This window comes from Macaca fascicularis, chromosome 2 (assembly GCF_037993035.2).
Source record: "Macaca fascicularis isolate 582-1 chromosome 2, T2T-MFA8v1.1".
Lineage (NCBI taxonomy): Eukaryota > Metazoa > Chordata > Mammalia > Primates > Cercopithecidae > Macaca > Macaca fascicularis.
The window spans coordinates 44,152,064-44,175,535 of NC_088376.1; the positions used below are offsets into that span (position 1 = coordinate 44,152,064).

At 42.8% G+C, this 23,472-nt stretch overlaps 1 protein-coding gene across 6 annotated transcripts in view; it reads left to right on the top strand.

Annotated features, from left to right (window-relative positions):
• ZBTB38 (zinc finger and BTB domain containing 38) overlaps positions 1-23,472 on the top strand; it is a 138,955-nt gene that overhangs the window by 12,401 nt on the left and 103,082 nt on the right. For 4 of the 6 annotated variants that reach the window (XM_065540009.2, XM_015445154.3, XM_074031170.1 and 1 more), the window contains exon 1: positions 2,024-2,282. The gene's annotated coding sequence lies outside the window, so the exon portion shown is untranslated. Of the gene's footprint in view, positions 1-2,023; positions 2,283-23,472 lie in introns of those variants that run through there. The other 2 variants (XM_065540004.2, XM_074031172.1) reach the window with 1 other exon arrangement.

Genomic DNA, 23,472 nt, shown 5'->3' on the forward strand with positions numbered 1-23,472 from the left:
GCCAAAAAATCTTTTCCCATTAGGAAGAGCTAAGTGAAGACCAAAAAAAAATGTACCTTGGAAATATCCTTGTGACCCTTGTCCAACTGAAAGGTTGCTTTCCTTAGCAATGCTTTCTCTCACTTTCGGGGGGAGCATTAGATTGCCTCTGCTCTGAGATCCCAAGGAACCTTCTGTCAGAAACCTCAACCCACAGTATTTTAATTAGTCGAGTATAAGCCTGTATTTCCCATTAGACTGTGAGCTCCAAGAGGAAAGGGATTGTGTCTTATCTATCAAGTTATATTAATAGTATCTAGATTTAAAAAGGAGGCTGGGAACGGTGGCTTACGCCTGTAATCCCAGCACTTTGGGAGGCCGAGATGGGCAGATCACTTGAGGTCAGGAGTTCAAGACCAACCTGGCCAACATGAGGAAACCCCATCTCTGCTAAACTATAAAAAGTAGCTAGGCATGGTGTTGCATGTCCCAGCTACTCGAGAGGCTGAGGCAGGAGAATCACTTAAACCTGAGAGGCAGAGGTTACAGTGAGCCAGCATGGCGCCACTGCACTCCATCCTGGGCAACAGAGTGAGACTCTGTCTCAAAAAAATAAAATAGTAAAATAAAATCAATAAACAGAAGAATGAATGAATGAATAAATGAAATTATGATAGTCCATGTCTATAGGACATGGCTTCCAAATGGACAAGAAGACCAGTCAATCATCCGTCCATCCATCCCACCAGTGCTGATGACATGGTGATAAATCCTTACTCCCTAGCTTTTCCAGACTCTTCAAGGACAATCACTCTTCTACAGGTAGTTATTTGTCCTGTACCCTTCTGTTTTGTCTGAATTAACAAATAGTCTTTTCCCTGATTTTATTCGCAAAGAAGCCCCTTACTCTCACCACTAAACTGTCTTCAAATCACAATACAGCATGAAAAATTTCTGGGACAGTCTTCTAGAAGAAATGTGCTCTCCATAAACTATGATGCCTGTGATCTATATCTCCTGATCTGGCCTCCAGGTGTTTAACCCATCTCAGTTTTGGGTTTGCTCACCTCTGTCCACTGACTGCACTTCCTACACATTCTGAATGGGCTGTTACACCCTCAACTCCAGTTCTTCAGGTTAGATATTTGAGTGGGGTCATGAAGATGGATGGCTATCCGTTAAGCAAAGGACATTGGGTAAATATTGAGCATGGGAAAGCCAGGAACTTGAGCTCAATTTTTAGAGGTCAAAAATCATAAAGAAATCCGAAATTCAAGAACTTGATTCCTAGGAAAGTGCAGACATCCAAGGGTTTCATGTTTCCTGTTAGAGCAGGACTGAAGGCCTCAGTATAGATGAGCCTGAGCCTAAAGATGTGGATGCTTATATGGTTTTGCTGAGCTGAGAGAAAGATAAAAAAGGGGCACAACTTCAGACTAGTGAAAAGTTGAAGGGGTAGGTTCTTTGGGCCCTGGTATTCCAAAGAAACTAGCCAAACTTGGCAGATTCAAGTTTCAACATTGTTTTTTTCTTTGTATAATCCCTATCTACATTCCAGTTGATTTTTCAACAAGCCCCCTGCGTGTTGCTGAATTTTAAGCTTCATGAGGGCATGTTTAAGCTGAATTTTAAGCTTCATGAGGGCATGTTCACTGCTGTATCCCCAGCACCATTACCTAGAACAGTGGTAATCAACAAGTGTTTGCTGAATCAATAATAGTAGATGTATATATGGGTAGATGGATGTGTGAACAAATCTGTTTCCATCCATTGTACGGTGCATACTCCTAGTCCCCATGATGATTTATGATTCTCTCTGTGATAGGTCCCTTTGTCCAGCCACCTGCCTCTTGGTAGCTCTGAAGGCCCTTAGTCATTTGGCTCAAAAGCTGTAGCTTTGGAGACTAGCTTCTTATTAACTAAGCCATTGCACCACTTGCTCTTGTAGCCTTAAATTAATTTGAGTTAATTCTTAACTGTTTCCCTTCTGTACATGTGTCATTTAATGGTTTGCCTTTATCTGATTTTCCCCAATTTTTCCTGTGCATTTGTGGTTGTCTACAGAAGCCCTCTAGCCAAGGCCTCGGGCAGCCCTACCAAATGAATATGGGCATCTGAGTTTTCTAGGAGGCCTCTTCTTCTGCCCTGGGTCTCATCCAACTGGTATCCATCTAAACATTCCCACCCAGGGTTATTTATGCTAGAGGAAGAAGAATGCCCTTTCCAGAGCCAGTTCTTGGGGAAAAGAGGAACTGTTGATATAGCCAGAGCCCGAAAAGAAGATTACTCTGCAACAGCTAAAGGTTGGTGACATACTTTTTCTCCAACTTAGTGAAAGCTCTCTATGTTTGCTTTCTTTCCCATGAATTCCATTAGTGTATTTTCTCTCAGTGACCCTTGGAACAAACAGATAGGAAAGATTTTAAATCAATAGAATAAGCTTCATGGAGACCAAGAGTTTATCTATTATTGATTCCCCAGCATCTAGCGTAGTACCTGACATGTTGATGCTCAATAAATAATTGATGAAGAAAGAAAAGAAAGACAGGAGGAAAGAATGGCAGAAGAGAAAGAAAAAGGGATTGGAGAGTAGGTATGAATGTAAAAAGTGTTAATGTTATTCAGAAATCATGTGATGATAACAGTCTTGTTTTCAAAGTTAATTGGGTATGTTATCCCTGCTATCTGGAATCAATAAAGCAATTGAAGTTACTTTGTAAAATGAAGAGTGTATTTATAAAGATAAAATAATAGCAGACAAGCAGAATAACAACAAAAAAGGTATTCTTTGAAACTTAGGTGTAAACAGCAGTGATCATATTTTAAGATAAATTCAAAACTCTGTAACATTATCAGCCATTTGTTCTGTGTCTATGCCAGTTCTCAAAAGCGAATTGAAACAGTGAAGAACTTTATTTTGGTGTACAAACAGATGTCTTATGGATAAATGCAAGCTGATCATGGTGGTGATAGAATTGATTGCAACTGGTCCATTTGGTATTTAGAAAAGGTCAGCTAATCAGGAATGATACACTGAGGAACTTTACAAATATCTAACTTTCCTGCCATTGAGCGAAATTAACCACACAGTAATTTAGCAAAGGCTCAAAACTATTTAATTGTGTGTCAAGGAAAAACAGCTCAGTGCAGGGGAAAAAAATTAAGAAAATTAGCAGTTTTTTTAGTATCAGTCTTTCATTTATTTGAAATCATACATTGACACACTTCAGGTCCAGCAAGCCAACTTTAAATGACATACACTGTTCATTGCAAAAGAACCCACCTACAGTGGAGATAGAAGGGGAGTAATTAAATATAGTTTATACAGAGTCAGGCTGTTAAGACTAAGGGATTCTTTCTTCAGCAACCCAGGTAGCAACATATATTACAGTTCTCAAGGTTAGGAAAAGTCACTATATTTGTATACTTCCTTAATTTGGGGAAAATAAAATGTAACCTAGGAGAAAATATAAAAACATCTCCAAGGCAAATTCAGAAAACTCTTCCTTTTAACACCAGTTTTGCAAAGACTGCGTTAGTGAAGCATAGAGTTTGGTGAGTTGAAGTGTTTGCTAGACTAATTTAGACTACCATGATTAGCACAACTGTAAAAAAGACAAACCAACAAACAAACACTGTTGATAATATAAGCAGACGATGGCTGGTGACTAGCAAAAAAATAAATGTACCATCTTAGCTGCTGTGGATTATTCCTAAAATTATAATAAGATGATTAAGGCTTTACCTGTGCAATCAATTTTACTTGTGAAACTGACTAATGAAGGTGTTCAGAGAGTCCCAAACTTCAGCCAGTATAATTTTTGCCCCATCTTTTACCACCTGTGCTGCCATTTAACATGTTTTTTCTTTAATTAAAAAAAAAATATAACAACATTTTAAAAACTCAGTGAATATTGCTATCTAAAATCATCTCGAAGAGACATTCTTTGGAAAACATGTCAATACCAAAGTAATAACAATAATAATGATAAGTTAAGACTATTTCAAAGTAACTCTATGAGACAGAGACATGATGGTAGAGAAGAAATCAGAATCCTTAGAGCTCATGGGAAAATGTTGAGGTAAATCATATGCTCAGATTACAGTTTGCTCTTTGCAGCTTTATTTAAGAAGCAAGTTAATGTTTACATGACATTGAACTTCAAAGTCCAGGCAATAAGGAGGAAAAGAGAATGAGAGAAAAACAGTTAATGTGCTTTGCCTCCTTGCTCCTCCCAACCCATGGAGAGGCAGCGGGGTTGCAGGGGAGCAGGGTGGGGGACAGGAAACAGCCACGGGAGGGAAACAAAGCAGGGGGATTAAGGTTTTATCTTATCAGAGTGCAATAATGTTTTATTAAATTGTAAAAATTTATTGTGCTAAGATACAAGTACTATGTTTCCTAACTCACATGACAATTATTCTTGTTAGAGTTTCAGTATCTTTAAATAATAATCCTCTTTTCTACAGTCTCGGTGTGAAACTCTGTGCCTTAATTCTCTTTGAAGTGATCCAATCTCTGATCATGTTGTGTTTTTTACAATGATATTCTTGGTTTATAGGAACAAAGTGTTGTTTTTGAAACAAAGTAGGACTTTATTTATCTATAATACAATGAAAATATCTTCTGCATCATTTTTCTTTTCAAGTACTTCCTTTCTAATCCTTCCCTCTTGAGGAGGGTGGTGTCACTTATTTCTGACTTTGCAGTTAGGCCAGGCTCACTCGTGGCACCAGCAGAGCAGACAAAGGGTGAGGCTTTGCCAGATGGACCCCTGGACAAGGAGGCATCCTTCTAGGCCTGCTTCGAAGGGGACCTCCACGCCCGAAGGGAAGTCATTTTACCTGCATTTTAAAATCTTGTGATGTAGTTTTTTTTGAGGTGTGTGTATTTAGACACATTTAGAAATATTAAGTCCCATAAAAGGTCCCTATAAAGTCAGACTCTATAGTTGACAGGCCGGTGTGTTCTTAAAAGGGTGTCTGAAAGAAAGGAAAAGAAGTTGAAGAGATGTTCTCTTCAAATGAAAAGGCAGGGTGAGATTTAAAAAGCTAACTACCTCTTTCCTCAAGGAGGTGGGGCATAACTCCATATTCCTTAAGTGTGGGCCACACACAGACTTCCTTCCAAAGAGTACAGCATGGAAAGGGGGAAAAAGGGAAATCTGACAAACACTATCTTAGCCAGGCGATTAAGGTCAACATCAGCAGTGATGATGTTGATGGTCTGTACCTTGATCTGATGTGATGGGAACAGCACCTTACCTCTGTGGTCTTCCTCCCCCAAACCCATGACCCCAGTCCAACCATGAGAAAAATGTCAAAATAAAATGGGAGGAAATTCTATAAATACTTGACCAGCACTTCTCAAAACTATCTGGGTCATCAAGAAAACAAGGAAAGCGTGAGAAACTGTCAAAGCCCAGAGGAGCCTAAGGAGACATGACAACCACATGGAATGTGGTCACCTGGGTGCTTCCTTAGAACAGAAAAAGGACCCTAGTTGAAAACTAAGGAAATTGAATAAAGCTTGGACTTTAGTTGATAATACTATATCTGTACTGGCCCGTTAGTTATAAGAAATGTACCACAGTAATGTAATACACGAATAATGGAGGAAACTGGGTATTGGGTATATGGGAATTCTTTGTACTATCTTGTCAACTTTTCTCAAAATCTAAAAACTACTGCAAAATAGAAAGTTTATTTTAAAAATATATAAAGCTAATTGCCAGGGAAACTACTGGTTGGAAAACTACTGAGACTCTGTGTCTTCCAATCTTTCCTGAAAACCCTTGAGAAACTTTATAACCACATGCAGAACTAGGTCATGCCTCTGGTGGCTGCTGCACCAAGATTAATGGGGAAAGATTCTAGTTGTATAGTCTAATGCTTGAAGTTCAAGATGGGAAAGCCAGGAGGAAAGGTAAGGTAATTCATCATTTCACATACACATATATTCATCATTCATTTGTTCACATACCGCTGCACAGAAACAGTGACCTCTCTTCCAGTTCATCTTCTCCCCGTCTCCTTCGTGGACTTCTATGTCTATCCATGCTTAAAGGTGGTGTTTCTCATACATGTGCATAATACCCTACATTTTTCTGTCCTCAGCCTCATCTACCACTTACTTGCCAATAAGTCTCAGATCTAGAGATAGATCCACTTGTCTAGAGTCATCCCCATTTGAATATCCCACATGCACAACACATCTGCAGTGGCACTGAGCACTTCCTCAAAACTTGTTGAAGCCACTACTCTTTTCTTAATCTCTCTTTCTGTGAATGATGTCACCATCCCCTCATTTACTCAGATCAGAAACTCTGTGGACTTCTTGTCGATCCCAGAAAGCCCCTCGGCTACCAAACTGTGCGTACTCTACCTCCTAAATGTTTCCTGGGTCTAGGCCCTTCCCTCCAACCTCAGCACCTTAGCCAGCTTCTTATCATGTCTCATCACAGAGCCCCTACCTAGACTCCTCCAGCCCCCAGGTAACCCCCGCACTACCCACACAGAGCGTCTCTAAAACAGCCCAACCACACTACTCCTGTGCTAACAACCCTCCGAGGCGCTCTGTCACCCCTGGAATGCAGCTAGGCTTCTCTGCCTGGCACACAAGGCCCTTCTTTCCCCTCATCATTCCCTCCTCATCTGCTTTCACATTCCCAAACTCACCTTCTGCTTCCACCAAACTACTGGGGATTCCCCTTCCCAATTTTTTCCCATGTCCTACTCCTACTTGGCCTTCAAAATTCAACCCAAGCTCTCTTTGGGAGCATTCTCTGAGCCCTCCAGGACTCCTCCTGAGTGCTGTCATAGGTGCTCCTCCCCTACCTGTCTCCTCATCCCCCAGCCATGCATAGCTCTGCCATTGCTCTCATTCTTTCATTTAATAATTGGCTAGTCTGAATACTACAAATACAACAGCGAACAAGCCACAAAAGACAAAAAACCCCGCCTCCTTGGAGCTTTTACTCTCTGCACACTGGTTTTCCTGTCTTCCCCTTGAAGGTGAGAACCATTCTTTACATGCTTCTTAAGCACTTAGCATAGTGCCCAGCACATGGCCAGTGCTCAAAAATACAGATAAGTATGTGAAGGAAGGTCCTTGACTGTGTTCCTCCCATCCTTCATGGATGATAATGATAGGAATTAGAGAAATGCCTTCAACATGCTCAGGAAAAATAACTTCAGTACATCACTCCTTCCCTTCCCACACCCTTCTCCCAACTTGTTTCCCTCGGAGCAGCACACGTTTAATGATTCGTGACTGTACATCCTCCTTTGAGGGTCTCCACCTGCCTCTGGAAAGAATAAGACTACCACAAGCAGAGTATTACACATGCTACTTGTTTGTTTTTAATTTTAAGAATCAAGGTATATAAGCACAAAGAATTATATTTCTAGGGCAAGACATACAAGTTATAAAACGTGGTGCCATGGAGCAGTGATATCAAGGGACCCAGAAGTTAGGGACAGGGGTGGAGAGCAGAAATGGAAGGTTAATTTTCTCATCTTGTAAAAATGGAAGTTTCCAGATACTGCATTACATTTATGTGTCAATAACTAGAATCCTATATTTCAACCTCTATTGCTTTTCATTTTACAGCCTTTGGTACTGTTTGAATTTTTTTTAATTAGAAAATTTTAGAAAACTAGTTGGAATAGAAAAATAATGAAGAGTGGCCAGGCACGATGGCTCACGCCTGTAATCCCAACACTTTGGGAGGCCAAGGTGGGTGGATTGCTTGAGCCCAAGAGTTCAAGACCAGCCTGGGCAAAATAGTGAGACCTTGCCTCTATAAAAAACTTTATATATCTATATATAATAATATTATATATAATTTATATATATGTATGTATGTATTATATATATATAAAATAATGAAGGAGAGATGACATATTTATTGTGGAAGAAAGGCAGCACAGTCACCAGGAGGTTCTTTGAAGAGTTCCTTCCTCTGGAGTCGTGATGGGCACTGGGAGGTGTACGTGTCCAGTGTTGACTATAGCCAGTGGCCTCAGGGAGCGTGTCTGGTCTGGCTTCCAGCTGACAGCTTTCCCATCAGTGCTGAGTCACTGGCTGCAGCTGCAGCTGATGCGCCGTCCTGACTAAGGGTACCATGGAACGTCCTCCGCCCTTGCCCCCCAGAGTCTTGGGAACAGATTCCTGGAAATTCTGAGCAAGGTGCTGGGAAGTCCATTGCAACCCACTTGCCAGAAAGCCTTCCTCCACTGATGGGGGATGTACGGTGGCTGTCCTTGTCCCTCTGTGTCCCTTTTCTGATGATGTCATTCTCATCCACCCTGTGGAGTTGTTGGAAAGAACACAGCCTCTGAAACCAGAGGACCAGGTTGAAAGGGTGTCCAAGCCCTCCCTTGTTCAGGGACCTTGTGTCAGACACTCAGACTCTTTATGCTTCTGTTCTTGCCGCCCTGCCCAAATGCACTGCTGTGGTTTGAATGCTCCCCTCAAAATTCACATGGAAACTTAATCCCCAATGGGGCAGTATTGAGAGGTGAGGCCTTTAAGAGGTGATTGAATCATGAGGACTCTGCCCTCATAAGTGGATTAATCCATTCATGGATTAATGGTTAATGGGTTATCACAGGAGGGGAACTGGTGGCTTTATAAGAAGAGGAAGAGAATCTCGCCGTGTGAGGACCCCAGGACTCTGCAGAGAGTCCCCACTAGCAAGAAGGCTCTCACCAGATGTGGCCCCTCAACCTGGAACTTCCTAGCCTCCATAACTATAAGAAATACATTTCTTTCCTTATAAAATACCCAGTTTTAAGTATTCTGTTATAAGCAACAGAAAAGGGACATGCACTTCCCCATGTCTCCAGATCCTTATAAGGATCAAAGAGAAGATATATGTAGAGTTCCCCTGTCAGCTCAAATATTATTTATTACTAGCTGCATCTCTTTAAACTTTTGCTTATAAGATCTTCAATTCCACCTCCATCTCATGAGTCATGACATCAACTCTAAATATCTCATTTACTCTTCTGTTGGAGCATGCATCACACAATGGGTGACACAGGTGAACATGTGCCTTATGCAATAACATGCCTAAGAGCTCTGGGGTGGTTGGGTAAAGTCCCTTGTTATGTTCCCACCTGGAGAATCTATTTCACTCTAGTCTTCTACTGGACATATTCAGGCTACTGATTATGTAGGAGAGAGAGACAGAGACAGAGCTGGCTAGCCCTAATGTGTCACCATCAAATTGTGTCCAATGAGGGAATGGCTGACACTGTTGTCCCCATGGAAGTTTGTAGCCTGAGTACAGCTTTCATCTGTATAGCACTGATGCTCATGCCTGCTTCAAGAATGACTGTGTTTGGGTTTTGTTTTTGTTTTTGTTTTTTGCTATTGCTCACACACAAATGAGAAGGAATTACTGTCTTTTTGTGTAGGTGTTTGTGTTCACTTTGCTGGTTTTAGGAGAGGCTTCAACATGGGGCCATTCTTCTCTGGATTCCTTTGGCTGCAAGTGTGTCATAGTAAAGCTGAGGCTGAGCCTGAGGCTGGGAGAGAGTTTAGGTGTTTGCTGTTCATGGGTTTGAGCAGAAGAGGAAAGATCTGAGAAGCACTGACCTGGCCAGGAGGCTGCTTTCACCAGCCGATGAACAAGTGTCTGGTGATCACACGTATGTGCTTGGACAGGATTCTTCTGGGAAGGCCTGTGAGTCAGGGCCCCTGGGAGTCCTCGGCTGGGGGCTTCAAATGAGTCACTGTGCTTTCTGATGCCTGACAAATAAGTGGAAGATGATGCGCTTGTCTTCAGTCTGGAAGACGTGTGACCCTTTGGGGAAGAGGGTCAGCAGTGGGGAATTGTGTCACCAATGTTTCCTTTTCTGACCGTTCGCCTTTCCTGCAGATCCACATCAAACACCACAACTGAGCAGCTTGATGTCTCATTTTTGTGCTTATCTTGTTTTTCTTTTTCTTCCTAATGCTTTTTTTCCTAAGTTGAATCATTCAGGGCTCTTGATGGCCTCTGAAATGAGTTGAATTTTCCTAGCCTGTCATTCAAATTCTGGCCCCTTCCTATTTCCCATTGAGAATGCCCTGCTACTCCAACCAAATTCATCTGCTGGCCATTCCCTGAGTGCGCCCAGACAGTTCCACCCTTGCTCACATTTCTCCTCTTGTCTGTGTCTTGTCTGTATGCATCCCTTCTCTTTTTATGTAAACCTAAGGAAATTCTGCTGCAGTCCCACATGCCGAGTGGCAGTGGCGCCTTACCCAACTACTCTAGCCCCTGGCAACTCCTCTCAGCTCTGAGCCCCACAGCCCTAGCCGCACCTCCAAACTTGGCATAGGCTCTCGCCCAGCCGCCTCTCCTTTATGTTGGGGATGTGTCTTGTACTTTGCTGTATTTCCAGGGCTTGGCAGGGGCTATAATATGTAACGGGTGCTCCATGATATTTGCTCTAGATAAGGATGAAATGATCTGCCGCCCTGAGCAATGCCCTGGCATCCTTGGCTTCTAGAAGAGCCTGCAGATGGAGTGGGGGAGAGATGCCGAAAGAAGAAACCAGAGGGCAGCTCTGCTTATCTCTCTTCTGTACTGAGATTTCAAGTAACATTAGCTTAAGAAAAAAGTTTCTGTGCTGAAAATTTGAAAACTACTGGAAACTACTGTTATTGTTTCTACACCTAATTGATAAGCTAGGGGAAATTCATACCCGACATTCAGTGGCACAGAGAACTCATCAGAAAAGGAAGGATACAGAACAAGTGTGGGCATTTTACATGGCGCCAGGAAAAAAAATACCTGTCCTGTAGAAAGGGGTTTCTTAACGAACTTGCCAAGACCATGTAAAAGTTTGCATTTTGGGTCTTAAGAGGTCACAAGTGATTGAAGCGCCACAGTGAGTTCTACAAGGGGTTAGAGATCTGGCTCCTTTGTAAAATCCTTAGCAGGCCTTTGAGGGCCCCAAGGGACAGTGTAAAGCTCAGCCTCATTGTTTGCTCCAGTAAAGCTTTGTTCGGATGCAGGAGACAGAAGCCAATGCCAACTGGCTCAATTAATAGGGGACTGGGGTTGGTGTGAGGTTATAGGTAAAGGAGACCTAGGACAGCAAATCAGGCTCAGTGAGGCCCAGGAAACCAGCGCGGGAGAGTCGCTTACATGGTTGGTTGCTCACTGCAGGCCCATTTCATCCCTGCTTCTGTCTGCTTGTCTCTGCTTGGCATCTACCAGCCCAGAGTCCACAGGGCCTCATGGCTCCAAAGCCTGCTGCCATCTGGATGGCCAGCCACAGATGGCCTGTCACTCAGATCACATTTGTGAGAGGGAGGCTCAGGTTGACTGGGCACAGCCCCTGCTGGGTCCACTCCATGCCTAATCAGTGAGAGGAAGGGGTCACCACGGGATCAAGAAGCACCAACAGCGCTGGCTGCAGAAGGTGGACAAGTAGAGCCCAAGCTGCCAAGACAAGGGCAGTGTGAGTGGGGAAAGAGTGCACTGACCCCTTGCCTAGCACCCTCACAGACCCAGAGACACCTGGCCCTGCAATTTGTAGGGTTTTGGAGCACACACTCACTGTGTAAGCACAGAAATATTGCAGTGGATATTTTTACAGCCAGCTTCCACTAATGATTGTTAGTTCTTGCTTCCTTCTAGGGCTGCAGTCTAGTTTCTCCCTCACAGTGTGGATCTTACAGCTTAGGGTAGAATCTGGTTAGCCAATTTTTCAGCTTTGACAACATGGAAAGTCAGAAAATAGGCTTTCATAAACAGTGTGGTTGCCTCTTACATAAAAGGTAGTGTCTAAAGTCAGCACACACAGGGAAATACATGGAATCAAAATGTCTCCTGAGAATCCTTTAAATCACCCATAAAGAATGGAACGCATACATCTCTCAGGAGCCCTAATATAGCCATTTTCTTCTAGCACTAGACAGACCATGTTTTTTGGCTGACGACCAATGCAAATGGTTGGTTTGCATTCGGGGTCATGTTTAATGAAAAATCTTTAGATCCCTTCTCAGGTATATATACATATAAAAAAAGCTATGTGCTAAAAAGGCCCATGGTAACCTAGAACCTCAGGGAAATGCAGGTTCTCTCTGAGGCATCTTCTCATGGGAATGTGAGGGGGGATGCCTTCAACATTAAATCATCTCCCTGCCTTCCTTCCTCCCTCCCTTTTTCCTTCCTTCCTTCCTTCCTTCCTTCCTTCCTTTCCTTCCTTCTCTTCTTTCTTCCTTTCTCCCTGACAAGGATATATTGTTAAATTGCCTTAGGCTAGCTGTACATGGGATGTCACTATAAGAGGACAGTGCCCCATCTGTCCCTCTCCCCTTCTCGCACATGGGGGTGAGGTACTCTGTCAGGCAGGGACACTGTCCTGTGGTCTGTGGTGCCTCTCCCTGTACCTTCCCCAGCCCCCGTCACCACATATCCCAGTCCCCTGCATGCACTACATCCTGCTGTAATGACCCCTGATTAACGAGTTGATTCTAACCCTGCTGTGCCCAGTTCCTCTACCTGAGAAGTGAGCTTTAACAAAGGGGAAAGGCTGCATAAAATTAAAATACCTGATTTTGAACAATTAGCTACATATGGAAGGCTAATCTTTCAGATCATCTTTCTAAGAATGAAAAAGTGGACTACATCTCTTAACTTGGCCTTAACTTAGCCTTAACTTGTCCTTAAACTTGGCCATCCATCAGAATCACCTGCAGAGCACAGATTCTGGTTCAGTAGCTCTGGGGCAGGTCAAGAATCTGCATGTCTGACACTACTGCCTCTGCTGCTGCCACCACTGCCAGGTCTGCCCCACCCAATGCTGGCACTACCTGTCAGCCAGAACCACACTGCGTATCCCTAGAAAGGGTGCTTGGTTGGAAGGCCTTTGTTAGAGAAACAGCCTCAGTGTCCCTCATGCATAAACTGAGGATAATAGTTGTCTGCTCATGTTATGTAGATTTGTTGTGAGCACTAAATGACTTAATATTTGTAGTGTTTAGAACTGTGTCTGATACAAAGTGATGGCCATACAAGTGTTTTAAGTAACAGTAATTTTTAAAGTCCCATGCCGATTATCCACAGGTAAACGCTAGTCCTATACCTCTAGAACAAATGAAATCAACTTCCTTAGATACAGCTGAAATCCTGGCCTCAGATGCAGCTGAAAGCCTGGGCTTAGATGACTGAAAAACAAAATAAGAAGTGTGAATGTTCCTCATAATTTTTCCTGGCCCTGGAGCACAGATAACCTACAAGATCTGGACTGCATCTGCTGTTCCAGACAGCATGATGCCCTGGGCTGGGCTGGAAGAGACAGGAACAGGCACAGGCCTTCCATGGCTGCCACCTTGGCCACTGACGGCACAATTATCATTCCCCACAACAGGGCCCAGCTGGCCTCAGATCACCTCCCAGAGGCGTCTCTGCTGAACTCTGCATGATATGTTGATCCCGCTAGTCTTTACCAATCACATCAGCATGCTGTTTCATCACAACAGTAACCACTACTTAAAATGACCTGATTGATGTGTATCTGTTTATTATGCCTTCTCCACTAGAATGCAAGCATTTATGTCTCGTTCTCTACTACGCCCCAGCACCTAGCACAGTGCTGACACATAGTAGATGCTCAATAAATATGTGTTGAATGTATGAACCATAGTAGTGTCAAAGGGTATGAAATTGAAGGGGGAACTATCATATATTCTTTCCGTTTTGCCTATCACCTTTCTCTGTTGCTCCTGTGAGTTGAAAGCTGCTTTCTAAGAGTTAGTAGTCTGAAAGCAGACAGTCCTGTGCTGGAATTGCTACCCACGGGAGAAGGGACCCTCCCAACTTTCCTTGGAAGGCTCTCAGCCTTGCCTGGCCAATGGGACATTTGTCTTAAAGTATCAGCAAAGTACAAAGGCACTGGCTGGTGCCTGGACGACCTTTATTCTCAGAAATATTCACATACTCTAAATGGGAGGTGTCAAACCCATGCCAATAGCTCCATTAAAACCCAGGCTTCCCACCAAGAGCAACTGGCATGGTTTTCTATTTGCTTCTCTTGATCATCAGTGATAAAATTTACTATTTTATATAGAGAGAACATGTGTTGGGCATCTCAGTAGTTCAAAGACAGAAAAACACCTCTTAATTGTATGTAATATATTTTTTAATATATAGTTTACCTTTTTAAAATTAATTTATTATAGAGATAGGGTCTCACTGTGTTGGCCAGGGTGGTCTTGAACTCCTGGCCTCAAGCAATCCTTCCACCTCAGCCTTCCAAAGTGCTGGGATTACAGGTGTAAGCTACCACACCTGGCAGTAATAGATGAATTTACTAGTACAACCAACCCAAATTTTTGTGCAGTTTCTCACTAGGGCCACTGTTAGCCTCTGGGCAGAGATACTACTATGTGGTGTGGGATTTCCCCACGATAGGACATTTAGCATCCCCTGTCCCTGGGGAACTAAATGCCAGTAGCCCCCAGGAGAATTTGTGACATCCAGAAAATGCCCCCAGGCATTTCCAAACACCTTCTGATGGGTGAGACTGCTCATTTGAGAACCACTAGTTAGGGAAAAGTAAATTCCTTCATTTTACTTCAAATGGGGTGTGTTAGCATCATCTTGCTTGAGCAACTTTAAAAAATTAATTTCTAATTACATAAATAACACATTCTCTTTGTAAACAAATCCTATAGATGAAGCTGAAGTCTCCTTTGACGCCCACTTCCAGTTCTAGTCACTCCCTGCTTCTCTGAGGAAGTGAGAGTAACTGACATGGTTTCTACCTTCAAGACCCTTTGCTTTATGTTTATATATAGATGTAGGAACCTGCATACAAGTATAATGTAGTGTTGTTGGTGTGTGTTTGTGCTGTGTATTTCATCTGCAACTTGAATTTTTTACTCCACAATACTTGTTGAAGGTCTTTCCATGTCCAAACACGGAGAAATGCTTCATCCTATGGCTGAGTAATACATAAAGGCTGCACAGCATTTTATCATGTCAATGGGCCTCCTAGCAGAGAGCTGCAAAAGAAATCAGTTCCCTGGATGAGGCGTTGCCTGTGGTCTGGTCACAGGACCAAATTAGACAAAAGCTGAGGTCATTTTGAATCATCCCCTCCAACCCTGCCGCAGTTTACAGAACAAAGCGGTGGCTTGACTTGAATTTGAACATAGTATCTCTAAGCCTGGGTATTCTGGCATTGTGTAAACACAGCTCTCTGAGCCTACTGCACTGAAATGGATTCATTTCCTTTTTTAGCTTCTAGCATGGCATTTTTAGTTGATAAATTGTGGTTCTAAGGAAGCAGGTTTGATGATCCCCTTTGTCCTTCAACCAAATGCGTAAAGGAGGATATTTACTTTTATGGGTAATTACAGGTCTATGAATTGAGCACTTAATATGAGGCACCTTCATTGCTTATCTCGAATCCTTATGACAGTCCTTCGCAGGAGGTATTACTAGCTCATTTTTACAGGGAAGAAAACTGAGACTTGCGGAGATTACAAAATTTGTCTAAGGCAAGTCAGTTAGTAAGTGACACAAACCCAGGGCTTACTCTCAGATAATAATTATGATATCATTTATGTATTTATTCAACAATATTCATTGAATGTCTGTCATGTGCTGGAAATGGTACCCAGCACTAGGAATACATCAGTAAACAAGGCAGTAAGCAAAGCCAACAAGCATGTGAAAAAATGTTCAATATCACCAATCATTAGATAAATGCAAATAACCACAGTTAGATATCATCTTGCACCAAGCAGACTGGCTATTATTAAAAAGTCAGAAAAATAACAGATGCTGGTGAGGTTGCAGAGAAAAGGGAACACTTATACACTGCTGGTGGGAGTGTAAACTAGTTCATCTACTGTGGAAAGCAGTTTGGTGATTTCTCGAAGAATTTAAAACAGAACTGCCACTCCACCCAGCAATCCTATTACTATACTCAAAAAAATATACCCAAAGGAATATAAATCATTCTGCTGTAAAGACATATGGATGCATATGTTTATCGCAGCACTATTCACAATAGCAAAGACACGAAATCAACCTAAATGCCCATCAATGGTGGATGGGATAAAGAAAATGTGGTATGTAGACACCATGGAATACTATGCAGCCATAAAAAGAATGAGATCATGCCCTCTGCAGTAACATGGATGGAGCTGGAGGCCATTATCCTAAGCGAATCCATGCAGGAACAGAAAAACAAATGCTGCATTTTCTCACTTAGAAGTGAGAGCTAAACATTGAATGCACATGGACACAAAGAGGGGAACAATAGACATCAGGGCCTACTTGACAGTGGAGGGTAGGAGAAAGGTGAGGATTAAAAAACTTCCTGTCAGGTACTATGCTTGTTACTTGGGTGATGAAATAATCTACACACCAAACCCCTGTGACATGCAATTTACCTATGTAACAAATCCGCACATTGTACCCCCTGAACCAAAAAAGAAAGTTGGAAAGTTGGAAGAAAAAGAAAATAAAACAAAGATGAGATCTTTGCCCTTCTAGATTCTAGAGCTGACATTCTAGTGGGGAACAGAAGAGGTAAACAAACACACATCTTCTAGGGAACATTAAATGCTATGAATGAACGTAAAGCAGAATAAAGGGACAGTGAGTTGCAGAAGGGCTTTTTTAGAAACGGTGTTGGATAAGCCCTCCCTGGAGTTGCGGCATTCAAGCAGAGACATGAATGAAGCAATAGAGTGGGCCGTGCCAAATCTCAAGTGTAGAAATACAAATTAAAACCACAATAAGATGCCACTTCACATCCTCTATGATGGCTATAATAAAAAGACAGACAGTAGCAAGTGCTGGTGAAGATGTGGAGAAATCAGAGCCCTTCTACATTGCTGGTGGGACTGTAAAACAGTACGGCTGCTTGGGAAACAGTTTGGCAGTTTCCTAGAATGTTAAACATAAAGTTATATGACTCAGCAATTCCACTCCTAGGTATATACCCAAGAGAAATTAAAACATATGTCTACACAAAAACTTGCACACAATACACATGACTGTATACAAATGCTGTACATAGCAGTATTATTCATAATAGCCAAAAAAGTAGAAACAACCCGAATGTCCATCAACTGATAAATGCGTAAACAAAATGTGGTGTAGCCACACCATAGATGGTATCCATATATGCAATGGAATATTATTCAGGAGAATTGCCTGGGAAGCAAGTTCAAGGTGAGAATGGAGAGTGAAGGACAGAATCCTGTGAAGCACCAGTACTGAAAAGACAAGTAGCAAAGGAAGATCTGTGAAGAAAACAGATGGTCAGGAGTAGAATACTAAGAGAAAGAAGAGTCGATATTATGGAAACCAAGGGAAAGTCTTCCAAGAAGGAACTGCGTAACAGAGGCAAATGCTAGAGGGAGGTCATCAGTGAAAACCAAGATACAACCACCAAACACGGTGGACATCCATGACTGCAATTTGAATACATCACCTGTGAAGACTTTTCCAGAATAATTGAGGAAATAGGAATGTGGAAAGTGTGTATAAGATGATATTACAGATTTGTTGTTAATTTTCTTAGGCGTGATATGATACTGTGGGTGTGTAGGAAGATGTTCTTTTTTTTTTCATAAAAGCATACTGAATTATTTCAGGGTGGAATGTTAGAATGTCTGTAATGAACAATAATTTAGCAGATAAAATGGATGAAACGAGGCAAAATAATAACAATGAGGGTGGGTGCAGTGTCTCACGCCTATAATCCCAGCACTTGAGAGGCCGAGGCAGGTGCATCACGAGGTCAGGAGATCGAGACTGTCCTGGCCAACATGGTGAAACCCTGTCTCTACTAAAAATACAAAAATTGGCCAGGCGTGGTGGCGTGCGCCTGTAGTCCCAGCTACTCAGGAAGCTGAGGCAGGAGAATCACTTGAACTCAGGAGGCGGAGGTTGCAGTGAGCCAAGATCACGCACTGCACTCCAGTCTGGCAACAGAGTGAGACTTTGTCTCAAAACAAAAAAAAATAGTAACAATGGTTAAATCTAAGTAACAAGTATATACATTTATTAACTATACTATTCTCCCTAGTTTTTTGTCCATTTGAAAACTTTGGAAAATCTAAAGCAATCAACCACACAAACAAAACCTGAAAAGAAGCCACTGGATTAGGTAGTTAGGAGAATCCTGGTGACACCTGAGAACATAGCTGTGGTTGAGAAGCGGGTGTCACACCCAGATTGTAGGGGATTTGAGGTGAGGCTGGGGAGTGGGCACAAACCCTCATGAAGAAGTTTAGCCCAAAATAAAAAAAACTAGAGAGGGCAATAAGGTCCTATGAACTTTTTTTTTTTTTTTTTTCCCCACAGATCTGGGTTTCTGTACAGGCAGTGGGAAGAACTACTAAGAAGCTAAAGATGGAAGGTGTTACTGAGAGAAATAATGATTTAGGGAGGGAGAGAAGAAAAAATAGGAACAAGAGCTCAGGAAGGGGAGAGGACAGGTCTTTTAAGCAAGGGGTGGAAGGGAATTATTTGATGTGAAGAAAATTGAATAAGCATGAACAAACCTGCAACGTCAATATATGGAGCTGTGTTCCATCTCCATTGAGATCAAATGTCTGCAAGTCTATATGTTTATGACACTGAATATATAATCAGAAACAAGGCTGCAAATTATTTCCCATCAGTTTCGTACATGTTGGGCATTGCATACTGTATTGTCAGGATTGATCTAAGAGAACAGCAGCCATGTGGCTTGCTGGATTGGAGGAAGTTTAGGGTAAGGAAGTGAACGACTGGCAACAGGAAAGCCATCCGGGGTAAAAATGGTAATCCTTCCCCACTCAGGGAAAAGATGGGTGATTCACAGCAATGAAGACCACAGGAGTATTGGTTAAACCAAAACTCCAGTTTACCCTTATGAACTACCTCAGAATCCCATGGGGTTTCCATCCAAGGGAGCAGGACAGTAGTATCATTTGGGGACTTCCAAGAATGGTGTTAGGTCATGAGAGCCAGGGAGGTGGGGATTGTCAACAAGCAGATACAAGGACCCTTGGAGGTTGGGGGAGGAGAAGGACTCTGAGCAAATGGGATCCCATAGATTCTCGAAGATGGTGACTAAGGCTATCACAGCATACATAGTCTTCCCGTCCACACAGGAGCTTTGTTTCCTGATCTATACCAGCAGAGGTACAGATCAATCAGGATAATTATCCTCAGCCCCTGTTGGTTGAAGATACCAGGCAAGCTGGGAACGACACAGAAAATGGATCAATATCTTGAGCAATCTCAACAGAGCCAGGACCAGGCATGGATCAAAGTACAACTCTCCTTCTGGATAAAGAAATATCCACAAAAATCTGCTTCGAACATCATATCATCTTGAGATAGTTCCATGGCTCAGATTCGTGTTGTTGTCTCCTTTTGTCTTTATGCCCCAGAGATGAGTTCCATTGTGTAAATGACACGAATCAGGACAACATTCTCTTGTCAGTGATTCTCAAACTTTTTCACCCAAGGGCCTCTAATGGTAGAAGAGAGAAAATGTTGATGCTGAAACTTTGAGGGACTTGCATCTAATCAATATGTCCAGAGCACAAAATCGATTCTATGTCTCTCAGTTACCTTAGGAACCCAGGTGTACTTTGTATTCTAGTAATAGCAGGACAGGAGACCTCCAACTGTAGTCCACTTTGGCTGTGTTTTAGCCAGCTGCTGTTTTCTCTTGCTGCTGTAGTAAGTCACTGAAAACTTGGTGGCTTAACACACACAGTTATCTTGCAGTTCCATAGGTCAGAAGTCCATCATGGGTCCCACTGGGCTAAAATCAAGGTGTCTACAGGTCTGTGTTTCCTTCTGGATGCTTAGGGGAGAATCCCTTTCCCTGCCCATCCCAGCTTCTAGAGACTATCCCCATTCCTTGGCTCATGGCTTCCTTCCTCCATGTTCCTCTATCTTTTTTTTTTTTTTTTTTTTTTTTTTTTGGACGTTGTCTTGCTCTGTCACCCAGGTTGGAGTGCACTGGAATAATCATAGCTCACTACAGCCTCAACCTCCAAGGCTCAAGTGATCCTCTTGCCTCAGCCTCCTGAATAACTGGGACCACAGGCACATGCCACCACACCTGGCTAATTTTTTGTTTTTATTTTTTGTAGAGATGGGATCTCACCGTGTTTCCCAGGCTGATCTCGAACTCCTGGGCTTAAGTGATCCTCCTGCCTTGGCCTCCAAAGTGCTGAGATTACAGACTTGAGCCACTGCACCCAGCTCTTCCATCTTCAAAGCCAGCATTGTGCATTTCTCTGACCTTTCTTCATAGTCGTGTCTCTCTCTCACTAACTACAGTTGGGAAAGGTCCTCTGCTTTTAAGGACTCAAGATTATATTGTGCTTATTCAGATCATGCAGGATAATTTCCCCATCTCAAGGTCCATAATCTTAATCACATCTGCAAAGCCTCTCTTGCCATGTAAAGTAACATATTCACATGTTCTTGGAATTAGGACCTGGACATCTTTGGGGGCCCATTATTCTGTCTATCACAGCTGCTATTGCAAGAAGCCCTGCTGTTAATCCTAGGGAAGAAATTAAGGATATTCTCATCTCCCTGAGAGGGGAGGCAGGCCTATGGTATTTACAGACACTTCTTGTCATCTAGAGATCTAAGCTTAACTGTATATTGCTAAGAGTCATCAACCTCTCGCATGAGCTACCGAGAACTTTTGCAAAAGAAGCGGGAGAAGACTTTGTGTTGGGGTAAGTTGGAAAAATGGGGCACCCACTCTAGATAGACAAATGGCTTAGGAAGAAGCTCTAGTGGTTTCTGTGGGAAAGGGAGGCATAGTGTTCCTGGATGGCAGAACTTTTTATTTTTTTTTCTTTAATGGCTTTGGGAGAGTTGGTAAAGGTCAGTCCTGTGACACAGATATGGAGGAGCAACCACAGGGCTACCTTTGGCTATGGCTGCAAGGGCCTGGACAGCCAGTGTTGGACTACCTATGCTGGGAAGAGGTGAGCTCTGGCCCATGATGGTGTATGCATGTGGGCATGAAGAAATGAGGGCTTCTGCTCGGCCTGCATCTCATTCTCTCCTGGACTTTTCTTTTCTCAACCCATCTGTTTGCATGTGAGATTCATAGTGCTTCTGCTAATTCAACTTTGACCCTATTTTATGTAAACTAATTTTCCTGGCCTTACTATGCAAGGAGAGTATTCTCCCATCTCTTTCCTGGATTCCATCTCTTAGCTTCCCTGCATTGGCACATTACTTCTCCCTAAGCTCAGAAAGGCTGCCTACAATTGTTGTGCATGGGTGTGTGTGGGTGTGTCTTAGGGTGGGAGGTGGGAGACTGGCAGTAGTTAACCTACAATAACTTCCAATGCTGGTTTCCTTCCCATCCCTCCCTTGCCCATTCTAACAGCTTAGTTTTCCCCCAGGCCCTCACCCACCAAATCATTGTGACAACTAGAAAACACCCCCATGGATTTCCCAAAGACCTCCCAGGGGACAAGGCCACCCCCACTGAGAACTTCGGCTCAGAGGGAGGTGAGTGGAAGGCAATGTCTGGCAGGGCTGCGGGGGCAGTTTCCAGCTTATAGAGGCTGAATAAATTTCCTGGAACAATACCTACTGGGCTCCACTGCACTAAATAGTGTGATTTCTTACCAGTTAAAACAATCATCTCTCTCTGAAGCTCCTGTTGTTCAACCTTTGGCCATGATATACCCAAGGTGGGGCTCATTTTGGAGAGTGTCCACCCTGGCTGCACGTTGAAATCACAGGGTATCTTTAAAAAATACTGATACCCAGGTGTCACCCCAGAGAGTCTGATTAAACAGGCCTGGTCCTCTAGCTATTTTAACACTCCTGGTGATTAGCCAGAGCTGATAACCTGTTATTAGGGGATTTTCTCCGTGAATAACCTTGACGCTGGAGTGAGGGAGGGCTTAGCAGCGTTGAAATAAACGCTTCCCATTGGCTGGAAAAATTTCCTCGTGAGCCACTCCCCCTTTAATTTATCCCACTCTTTCTCCTTTTCTCCCTTCTACCCATTTTTGTTATAAATTATTTAGAATTAATCATACAGTTCCCTTTCGTTCATCCAAGCTATTACTCTGTTGCAACAAAGGTCGGGATGAAAAGGGCAGTGCAGTTGGCAACTCCGTGTTTTGACTTCCTCTTGGTGTAAAGTTTTACTGAATAAAGGGAGTGTTACAGTGAGATGCTCAGACGATGGGTAAAAAGGAAATGAGCGAATGACCAGCTGGGCTTAGCCTGGTCCACTCCACATTGCCAGCCATCAGACTTTCTAGAAAGCACAGGCTGAAGGCACCCCTGCTGCCTCTCAAACTCTCTGAGGTTTTTTTGTTTGTTTTTGGTTTTGGTTTTTTTGTTTGTTTGTTTGTTTTTTGGTGATGTAATGCTCACATCTGAAGAAGGCCAAACCTCAAGCTTTTTTCACGTAGCTGTACATTTCAGTCTCTGAAAGAAAGCACTGTCTACTACGAATGTTTTATTCTGCCATCTGCCAGGCAGAAATTAGTGAGGGAAAAACAGCTAGTTCAGCACTCCCACCACTAGCTTTTATAAAGGAAGAACCAAAGAACTGTTCCTCATTATTTGTGAAGCCTAGGTTTCAGAATGTACTGCTTTTATATTCTCATGAAAATTACCAAAGAATATTCAAGTTAGTTGTCACTGGTTTCAAAAGCCACACAGTTGATGAGTTACATATGGGTAGGCTGCATGGCATTTCTGCAGTCATGGGAATTTTAGTTGTGCATCTTAGACTGTATGCTCCTAGTGTCAGGATTAGAGACAAAATGTGAGGAGGGAGATCATTTCCACTTCCAAAGGTGGTGGGGTGATGTGTTTCTTGGTTTAAAAAATTAAAAGTATCATTTAATTTGTAGTTAGAGGAGCAATAGTTTATGGCTTATTTGAACTAGATCTGAATTCATTAAGACAATCTTGACTTGACTGGACAAGATGTAATTTGATATGAGTATATATAGAGCTGTAGAGGCATGTACACATATATTTCTATAATACATAGTCTCTTAGCATATGTTTAACCTAAGGAATGACAATGCCGTGTAAAATACATTATACACGGGCCTGTTTGCTTTTAGACTCCTTCCTCACCCTTCACCTACTCTGCTCTTTGTCTTACCAGTGCCCACTTTTGCAAACAGATTTCTCTGGCTCCCGGGTCACCTAGGCTCCAGCTGGGCTCAGGCAATGAGAAATACTGGAAGGTGGGAGGAAGGAAAAAGCCAGGGTTTCTCTCCCTAAGCCTCTCAGATGTGGATGGTGCCTCTAACAGTAGCAGAGGTCTGGCTCCAGTTACTGCCAGAAAGGCTGCCATGGCTGTGGCTGTTCTGAGTGACCCTAGTCCCTGGGCGTTGGTAACACCGTCTCCTCCAATGGTTCCTTCAGTCCAGGATTGGGAGTGACTTCCTGCTGTCACTATTCTAAGCTTCTCAGGTTCTCTGTCACCTGTGTAACCAAGTCTGTATATTGAATT